The sequence below is a fragment of the Piliocolobus tephrosceles genome, chromosome 11, assembly GCF_002776525.5.
Source record: "Piliocolobus tephrosceles isolate RC106 chromosome 11, ASM277652v3, whole genome shotgun sequence".
Lineage (NCBI taxonomy): Eukaryota > Metazoa > Chordata > Mammalia > Primates > Cercopithecidae > Piliocolobus > Piliocolobus tephrosceles.
Genome location: NC_045444.1, coordinates 30,012,370 through 30,022,580, shown reverse-complemented (window position 1 = coordinate 30,022,580; position 10,211 = coordinate 30,012,370). Strand labels below are relative to the sequence as shown.

Below are 10,211 nucleotides of genomic sequence, written 5' to 3'. Positions count from 1 at the left end.
CCTGTTACCCCCTTCTCTGTCATTTTTTTCCTAACTCCATTTCATAGGCAGGCTCAGAATACCTGAGTCTGAAAATATCAGGATAACAATTGTGAGTTGTGACAATCACTACAATGTCCATATCTGAGGGTTTTTTTTTTTTTTAATGCTATTTATCCACTGACACTATTGTACATTAGAGCTGCATAATCCTCCAACTCTAGGGAAGAATAAAAACTTTTGATTTATCCTAAGATTCTTCTCCAAGGTCATAAACAAGAAATTCCCCTCCACCATCAAGAGATGCGCATTTTAGTAACATCAGATGTATTCTTCTCTTTTATCAAATACTTAACTCTTCCCACACTCTTAGCTCTAAATCTAACCTTTCTCCCCTCTAATATGGGGCAGGGGAGGATGAGGAAACACTGGAACAACTGAACACCCCTGCCTGTTTTCTCCAAGAGTCTTTTGTATTCTAGCATATCTGTGCAATCTTTTCTTTTTTCTTCACATGACACTGTAGGCTTAGGCCTGAAATAACTGGGAAGAGAGATGCGTATCAGAATTTCTCCGCAAGAGCTAAACAAAACATACATCTTCCTTAGCATGAATTGGACTGGGGGCGGAGTGGGAGGACTTGGAGGAAGGAGGAAAGAAGGGACTATATTTGAATAAATATGAATAAATTTATTAGATACTTTTCACAATCAGATAACTTTAAAAAAGGTCATTTTTTATCTTTCTAATAATGTAAGCCTTAATAAAAGCAAATCTTAGTCACAAATTTGAGGAGACTGCCCAATAATAAGTTTACATGTATTTGAACTGAAAAATTGTTAACCATGCTTTTGCTCCGAGATGTGTGAGGCCATCCAGGGGCTGTAGGGCCCTGGATATACACACAAACAAGTGTGTGTATATCTGGAGCCCCACGCATTGTAATAAACACAGCTGCATTTATTTGAGTATGTGATCCCATGTACATGTAAAAACATTCAAACACACTCAGCAGATTTATTTATTGTGCAGTGGGGCAATTATTCAAATAAACATGCTCAATGCAATTATTTGAATCTCACATTGCATGTTCATCAATCATAGCACTAAAAAAAGAGGGGGAAAAACACCAAAGAATTCACATGGGAAAAAATATATATGTGAAAACCACCTTATTATAGATGTTATAGGGTAGCTGAGGTTATGGCTGCCTTCTTAACTGTAACTCAACTATTCTGTATTCAATGACATTTGTTTCTAATGATTAATTGGTTCACTCACTTGATCAGAATGACCACAACATTCAGATTCATGTAATAGCAAACTTTATAAACCTGTATTGTGTAGAGATGTGAAATCTCTATATTTCAAGAGCAGAAGAGTTCTTTCTAGACACCTTAAATCAAGGGGACACTGGTCCAATTATTATCAGTTATATAAGCACTCCTATAAATTTTGAAAAATTTTATACATGCAACAAAACATTCCTACATTTGAAGACATTAAGAAAAATCACAGGTGACTCATCTGATCATTTTATATATTAATAAATATTATGACATATATGTGAACACATCACAAATCATATTGGTGTACCAAGAGGCAATTTATGCCTCTCTTAAGTATGTACTGACATAACCTAATATACTAAAATGGGAAGGGGCTTTTAGTCACTGAAATATGCATCATGTAACAAAGATGAAGAAAATACATGGCTTGTGCCCATCATAAAAAAAGATTCAGACTGAAGGCTTAGCTTTGGTTTTTTCAATTAAATTGTTAAACTGTGCACAGTGATTTTTTTTTAGAACTTGAGACATTTGTGATGTTGGCTGTTTAAATCTTTGTTACCTTCGCTGTGAATTGAAATTGTACATATTTAGTAAATCATGCAGACAAAACAAACTTTTTAGACAATATTTTTATTGGAGAGTTTTCTTTTCCTGTATCCATGTTAAAAAAAAAAAAAAAAAAAAAAAAAAAAAAAAAAGACCTCCTTTCCCAAAATAAAAATGTCAATACTAAATTTAAAGAAGTATAAAGGAATGATTGCTTCCTTTAGAGCAAAATATTTAAATAAACATGGAGATAATTGGCAACATGTTCTTTTTGGGCTAGTAGGCTGTGTCCAATTATTTGGGTCTGATGTTTCAGAGGGCCTCTGTTTCAGGGTTGAAGATGATATATTAATCTTGGAATTAAACAAATGCTATTAAATACGAGAAATAAATCCCTCAGTCTTCATTTGTATCTGAAATATGGAATTAGTCAGAGAAATGACACTGAGATGATATGATGCTGAATATGCCACAAGCTAAAACTTCCTCTATTAAATGAGTCGCCTATACCTATAATCTAGCATGACATGTTAAAATGCTCCAAAATATTGAAAATAGAAAATGAACACTACTGTTCCCATTTGGTCTAGAGATTAATATGACAAAGATTCTAATACTTTTAGTCAAAGAAAATGATGAGTAAAAAATACATGAAGATTAAAGCGATGACAAATGATCTTTTAAGTATTCTAATTGGTCTTTCTCATTCATAGCTTTGATTCCACAGAAACTGCAAATCCTGATGATCCTGATTTGTAAGTGCACCCAGTCAGCTTTCTCTCTTTCACTCCATGGAATATGCCTGTTAGATTTGGAACGAAGGATAAGCCCCCAAAATGTTAAAAATAGACTACTGCCCTGGCAGGAAATTTAGCATTGGCAAGCACGGAAGTCAGAAGGAGCTGATCTAACATAAGGAAACATTCAGAGAAAGATTTGTGCATTATGATCCTATTCTGACCATTTTCAGAGCAGTCAAAGGGAAGTAAAGTGTGTGTGGGTGTGCGCATGTGTGCATGTGTGTGTGCAGGTTTGCTAAGTTTGTGTGTGTACACTTGAATAGCTGTGTTTTAAAAAAAATACTGAAGACATGGAAAGAGTCTGAAAGGAAGTGCTTTTCAAACATTTTACATTTTGTTATCTTACATCGAAGACATTTAAAATGTTGATACTGGAAAAACAAAAGGTTCTGAAGACAGCCTCACCAAAAAAATCTATGTAATTTATAAGATATACCAACAACAAAATAGAGAAAATAGTAAATTATCTTTACTCATTTTATGGGAAACTTAGATTTTAGGTAATGACCTTTCCTTAAACATGAAAAGATCACTTTTATTCATTCCTGAAACGGTATTCTAATAGGGTGAAGAAGTACAGTTATACCCATTCCAGTTTTGTTTAGGAAAAGAGAAATACAGCCTTCAAATTACTTGAAAAAAATATGGATGAATAAAAGAATGTAAATTTAGAAAGGAAACTCAAGAACATCCCTATGCTCACCGAAAACATTATGGTATATTTAGTGACCACAAGCAACCCAGACCTTGGTTTTTACATCTCTTCTGAAAGACACCACTTCCAACACAAACAACACTTCCCAACCCTGTAGTGCAGACCAGGACTGGTGCAGACATAAAGGGAGAACACCAACTATTGAATAACCCTCAACCACTTCCTGAGTCCTGAAACATTCTGTGGAGGTTCTACCACTTCATTATTGAACATGCTTAGAAAGTGTGAGCTCATAGGTTTCCGGTTGAAGGTACATCTAAGCAAGAGGAGAAAAAGAGAAGTACTAAACACCCTGCCCCACTTGCTTTAACCCTTAACACACTAGTACTGGAGAGAAAAGTAGGCTTAGAAATAATCGGCCAAACACCCAAGTAGAGCCTTTCTTTCCCTTGTCTGCAGTGTAAAGTGCTTTTGTATTATCAAAGACAATTCCACGACAAGGGACGTTTCACTTACTTTAAAATAAATTAGAGGGAACCGTCCACAAAATTTTCTAAGAACGAGAGTTCTAACCACAAGAGCTGTTTAATGTGTACTTCCTTAACTTTTTAAATGAAAATCAGAATAATGGTTTGTACAAAAACTTTCCCAGGAATTGCCATGGCCCCTCACATCAGATGCCTTCATTTACAAACTGGCCTATGTTAACTCGTTTATGGCTTGACCAAATTATAACACACTTCGTGTCTACCTTAAAATTGTCAAAACTCATGTTCTCATTCTTCAGTAAAACTTTCATATGAGTTTAGTAAGAAGAAAATCTTTATGTTTGTAACTTTTAGAAAAATAAAAGCAGTTAACTAATCTACTACCTGCATTTTATAGTTGAGGAAACTGAAGTCTACATATCCTTGAGATCACATAGGTTGTTTGTCTCCATCCCACAATGATCTCTAGAAAACAGTTAAGCATAGATTGTCAGAATCTCAGTCTTCTGCACCACTGTTTAGTGTTCTTTCCAACATGTCACAGTAAAACACTTCTTCAAATAGCTATGGAAACATTAGAAGGAATGAGTTAGTTTCTCTACTTCCTGCAAGAAGTTCGTCCTGTTTTACAAGAGCTCTTCCATGCAAGTGTGCAATGAAAATAATCTATTTTAGAAACCCTTTGTTAACTCTAAGATGTCACGTCATCATCTCAGGACTATGAATTGCTTGTGGGTTAGAGTCTGTTTCAACTAAGAGCCAGAGACATTCTCAGTTTTGAAAAATGCTCTTTAAAAATTACTAACTGCTATTGCTACATGTTACCCACTCATTTTGTTGAAGACTCTTGACAGTGCTCACGGCCATTGAAGTGTGGTGGCTCCATCCAACCTCTCTACCCACAGCTGTCAGCCTGAGCCCACTTTGTGAGTCCTCAGTACCATTCTTTCTCTGCTCACGACTTTTCTGAACCCTGAATGCACTGAATGGTCCAGACGTGGTCCGAGGAGGAAACAAGGCAGCAGGTGTACACAGTAAGAGGAGCAGTAGGAGATTCATAAATCTGCAATCGGAAAACAACAGACAGAAACAGACCAAAAAGTTAGAGTGTGAAGGAATCTTAGATGCTCTCTCTTCCAAAGCCCTGGCTTTTCAAATTCTGGTGTTCCAAGGAAATAAAACCCTAGATCACCCCATATTTACTGGCAGAGCTGGGACCAGAAGCCAGGTCTCCAGTTACGGCATAGATGTTTTTATGGCCTCTATTGATATTTCTACTACTTGTATGATGCTTTCATTCTATTATATTTAGTGGGCCTACAAATAATACTAATAAATAACAATAGTTGCAACATGAATAATGGTTCAATGTACTGAGTACCTACCATGTGTAAGGCACAATACTAGGTACTATGGGCTACCCAAAAATGAACATGACAGGATTACTGACCTCAGGTTTCTTACAATCTGGCAGAGGCAGACATACACAAATAAGGATAATACCAAGTTCCAGGTGCCTTAGGAAAGGACTAATGTGGGAGTTCCAACCATGTTCCCTTCTGTACCCTGCTGCTTCCTCTATTTAAACACAAAATAACACCTTTCCCTCAATAATATGTATATTAGAGAGTGATACTATATGAGAAGCACTTTGCATGTCCTAGGGATACAGCGGTGAATAAATAGACAATATCCTTGCCTTCAGGGATGTACACTCTAGTGGGGAAAATAGAAAACAGAACCATTATATGGACCACTTCAGTTAGTGCTGTTTTGTTGCAGATAAAAAGAAGGTGATGTGATCCTAAATGAGACGGAAGTAGCAGACAGTCAGCTGGGGGTGGGCGGAGCATTGGGAAAAGCCCCTGAGGCAGTGGTAATTGACTTGAGCCTGAAGGTTGTAATGAGGTCAGCCATGGGAATATGTGCAGTGAGAGTTCCAGAAGAAGGAACAGCAGGTGAAAATACCTGAGTTTGCTTTTTTGGGGATGAGTTTGGCTTCTTTGGAGAATAAAAAGAAGGCCAGCCTAACAAAGCATGGTAGACAAGGGAGAAGGGTGGAAGATGATGTCAGAGAAGTAGAGAAAACAGTTCCCAGGTCATGGGAAGGGTTTATAGTGTTATCTAGTAATGAGCACTCAGGACCAACTCCATAGAATTCAGAGGATCTGGAGGAATAGAACCTCTTAAGGTCCTTTGATCCAATGTCATGTTTCCATAGGTGAGAAAACAGTTTATAAATCTATGAGGTTCACTCTGTGGGAGCCCGAGGCCTCCTGAGTTATTCTTCTCAGTGACTTGTCCAGAAATGAGCGCAGCAGTCTGTTTGTGGCCTATTCATAATTACCTCCCCTATAAAACAAACAGTAACATGACATTCTATGCCCTTCCCATTTTAGAATGAGAGGAATCTCATTTTTCAGACTCACGCAAGACCACCTGCCTTGTGTCTGGTCACAGGCAGATCCGTCAGCCTGGAAAACAGAAATTGTTTGGCTCAAAGGAAGTTTGTATTTTGGAAACGAAAGCACTAGATACAGCAAACAGGATACCATGGTGGTACATTACCCTGGAAGCACCTTCCCCAATCAGCCTGTCCCAGCACTATCCCCACAGTTGCCAGTTTGCTCCAAACAGCTGTGCTACAATCAGGCATGAGCAAGAGCCTCGGCCATTTCCCCTTCCTCTGAACTCCTAAAAAATACAAAAACTCACAGAGCTGAGAGAGAAGCCAATAAGAAGTAAGGAACATGCAGCAGGTGGTACCATCTGTGCCCGGCTAATTCCAGCCAAAACAATCTGCTCCCTAGAGTTCCCAGTTGTGGAGAAGGGAAGAGAATCTGACAGCGGCAGAGCCAGGGGAGGGGGTGTGGGAGGGTAAGTGCCGAGGCTATTATTCCAACACTCAGCCAGTCAGAGGAAGTAGATTATTGATGCCAGTGAACTATTATCTCTCTCCTTTTCTCTTTACAACCACGGTGGGAGATTCCTCCAAAGTCTCGCTAAGTTGGCAAGTCTCAGAACCCACACCTGTGAGACAGACATGCAGGCATCACTGTGAGTCTGTCACCACTGAGGTGGGAGGGACAAACATTCTCCAGCAAGACTGGGAAGCACAGCCCTCCCCAAAATGAGGAAAAACAAGAGGGAGGAAGATTATGTTTATTTTATTGTATTTTCCTAGCAACTGAATTCCCTTCCGCGCTCATGTTCACTCTTTGAAAATTATCCACTGTTTAAAATGGGCTTACAGTCCGCATGCTTTCTCCCCAGGTTGGCATTTTCTGAAATAAGATTCTTTCACTTGCTGGACTTCCTTGTGAGGGACAAATCTCCTCCCCGGGTGCACTTATAATCATGAAATGAATCAATGCAAGCAATGCAAAGATAGATCAAATTGTCTGTAGCAGTAACTTTTCCTTAAGAGAGTAATAGATAGAGAGGGCTCATCCTTTTCACAGATTGAGGAGACAGCCATGATTACAGAGTCACAGACAGACCTATGTACTGAAAAAGAAAATGTTACCCACTGCAAAATTTCCACCAGCATCTTGAGGTTAAAGTGCTGTCTCCATATAGTCATCTGTCAAATGCAAATACCTGGGAGGGGTGATATTTTCCTATTATCACCTATTATCACCTTCCCTTGGATTAATGTATCAATTCTATAGCTGAGAGTTGAGCCCTGAGGGAGTAGAGCATAAGCAAGTTTGATTTTATTGGATGAAGAGAAAGAAAGGTCTGAATTTCAGATACTGCCCCAGAAAATGGTACCCTCAGAGGTCTCTGAAAAAATAAAGAGCTAGAAACATTCAGGAATGAAAGGCAAGTAGAAGTGGGGGAAAAAATGGGAAAGAAGGGGAGATGGTGATCTTAACCCTCTGTTTGGACTGAATTGTGTGCTCCACCAAAATTTATGTTGAAGTTCAACCCCTGATATCTGTGACATGAACTTATCTGGAAATAGGGTTTTTGAAGATGTAATCAAGTTAATATGAGGTCATTAGGGTGGGCCCTAATCCAATATGATGGATGTCCTTATGAGAGGGAAATTTGGACACGGATACCCACAGGGAGATGGCCATGTGAAGACAGAGGCAGAAATTAGAGTGATTCATCTGCACACCAAAGAAGGCCAGGGATTGCCAGTTGTCACCAGAAGCCAGGAGTGAGAAATGGGACAGATTCTTCCTCAGGTTCCCAGGAAGAAACTCTCCCCTGGAAGAATCTGATACCTTGATTTTGGACTTCTGGCTTCCGGAACTGTGAGAGAGGCTTCGTTGTTTCTAGCCAATCCGTTTGTGGGGCTCTGTTACAGCAACCCTAGGAAACTCACGCACTCCCAAAACAACCCACAGCCAGGCCCTTTATCATTCACTCTCTGGCTGGGTCAAAAACTCAAGATCAATTTCTGATCTCACCTTTCTCTTGGTGCTGGGGCTTTAACAGATAAAACAAATATCAGCAGGAATATCCCTTTTGGTTTTGAGATGCATATCATCAGGAAAAAGACACACTGCCTGCTCTTTTCCCCAAATGTCTTCTATAAGGTAATCTTTTTAATTAGGATAATTAAATTCTTGTTTCAAAGGGCACCAAAGTGCAAGCATTATCGTCTGATTTCCTGTAAAGAATATTTTCCTATCTCCTGTTCCACATGGTGTCCATTAACAGAAGAAGCACTGAGTGACTCAGACATTATGGTTACAGGTTTGTGGCTCATGTCATTGCTAAGAAGAGGGAAATGAGAAAGGAAAACATGAATTGGGAAACCATGTCAGAGGGCAGGCCAAGATAATGGAAGAACCAGAAGGCAAAGGAAAAGGGTGTTGTATGGGAACCAAAATGTTGCTTCAGGTAGGAAATGTCAGAGAAAAATAGAATAACATTTAAAATTAAGGAGCAGGGGAGATCTAAGCAGATTTTTTTTTTTTTTTTTTTAAGTTTGAGTTTGATCATAGAAACTAGTGGGATGCACCCATTCCTCTAGATTCATTACTTCAGTATGATCTTCAACTTTTTCAGCTCCAAGTTTCTGGTGAAATTGACTAATAATTCCCACAATGTACTTAGGTCACCATGATTTGAGAAGGATTTTGAGAGTTCCATGGGTAAGGCAACAGGGGAGTGAGGCAAGTGATGTGTGTTTTGAAATATTGCTCTGTCAGCCAGTGGCTTAAAGCTGGGAATCGGTGAGACCAGGTGCTAGGATGAGTTCTCACATGTGCCTGTGAGCTCTTTTCTGCCCCATTACTCCGTGCCTGCCACTGCCCACCCACCTATGAGTGGACAATAAAAAATACAGGGGCCGGGCGCGGTGGCTCAAGCCTGTAATCCCAGCACTTTGGGAGGCCGAGATGGGCGGATCACAAGGTCAGGAGATCGAGACCATCCTGGCTAACCCGGTGAAACCCCGTCTCTACTTAAAAAAAAAATACAAAAAACTAGCTGGGCGAGGTGGCGGGCGCCTGTAGTCCCAGCTACTCAGGAGGCTGAGGCAGGAGAATGGCGTAAACCCGGGAGGCGGAGCTTGCAGTGAGCTGAGATCTGGCCACTGCACTCCAGCCTGGGCAACAGAGCGAGACTCCGTCTCAAAAAAAAAAAAAAAAAAAAAAAGAAAAGAAAAAGATACAGGTAAGAAAGCAAGGGAAAGAGAAATGTTCACTGAACATTTCTCATCTCTTTGCTAGAAAAACAAACCCAACCCTATGTCTTCTTCACAGAGGGCCGGCATGCTATCCTTTATATTTTCCTTCTAGAAGATGGTATATCATCTTGAAAGCCTGGTTTAATTTGCTTTTTCTCTAAGCTTTGTGGTATTTTTATACGCCATTAGTCAGTCATTGCATGTTACTAGCAATAACAGTCCCACCTAATGTATTTAATTTGTTTTGAAAATCATAGCACATCTTTACACATAGAAGAGGCAGCTTTTAATTCCATTGATAACTTCCTCCTTAAAAGTACTCTTTTAAATTCCTAACCACATTCTTCTTAGTTTTCTTCCTACCCACTGACCAAGATCTGCTTTTTCCACTCAGCGCTTAAATGGTAGCATTTGCCAGGGCCCCTCTGGGGCTCTCTGCTCTCCTCAATCACTGACTTTTTCAACACCCACAGCTTCAGCTTCAACTCCTACCTATATACCAAGACTCAAAAATGCAAAAATGCAAATGCATTGCCCCAGTCAGACTTCCTCCTGGGCACTAGGCCTGCACATCCAAATGAATACTGAGCATCGCTACCTGATGGTCTCAAAGGCACCTCAAGCTTGGCATGTACAAAATGGACATGGCAGCCCCCTTCTCCCTTCCCCCTGCAAAATGTGGTGAATGTTACCCACCAGGTCACTCAGGTGAAAGTCATGGGAGTCATGCTGCTGGATCTCTATATGAGTTGCCGAGTCTTGTACATCAGGCTCCCTATTAGCTCTTCTTTCTGTCTTTCTTCC

General features: G+C 39.7%; 1 protein-coding gene across 9 annotated transcripts in view; it reads left to right on the top strand.

The window, feature by feature from the left end:
- The window catches only part of ZEB2 (zinc finger E-box binding homeobox 2), a 137,213-nt gene extending 135,202 nt beyond the window's left edge, over window positions 1–2,011 (top strand). For all 9 annotated transcript variants that reach the window (XM_023217478.2, XM_023217473.2, XM_023217477.2 and 6 more), the window contains one exon: window positions 1–2,011. This exon is cut by the window's left edge. The gene's annotated coding sequence lies outside the window, so the exon portion shown is untranslated.
- The last annotated feature ends 8,200 nt before the right edge of the window (window positions 2,012–10,211 follow it).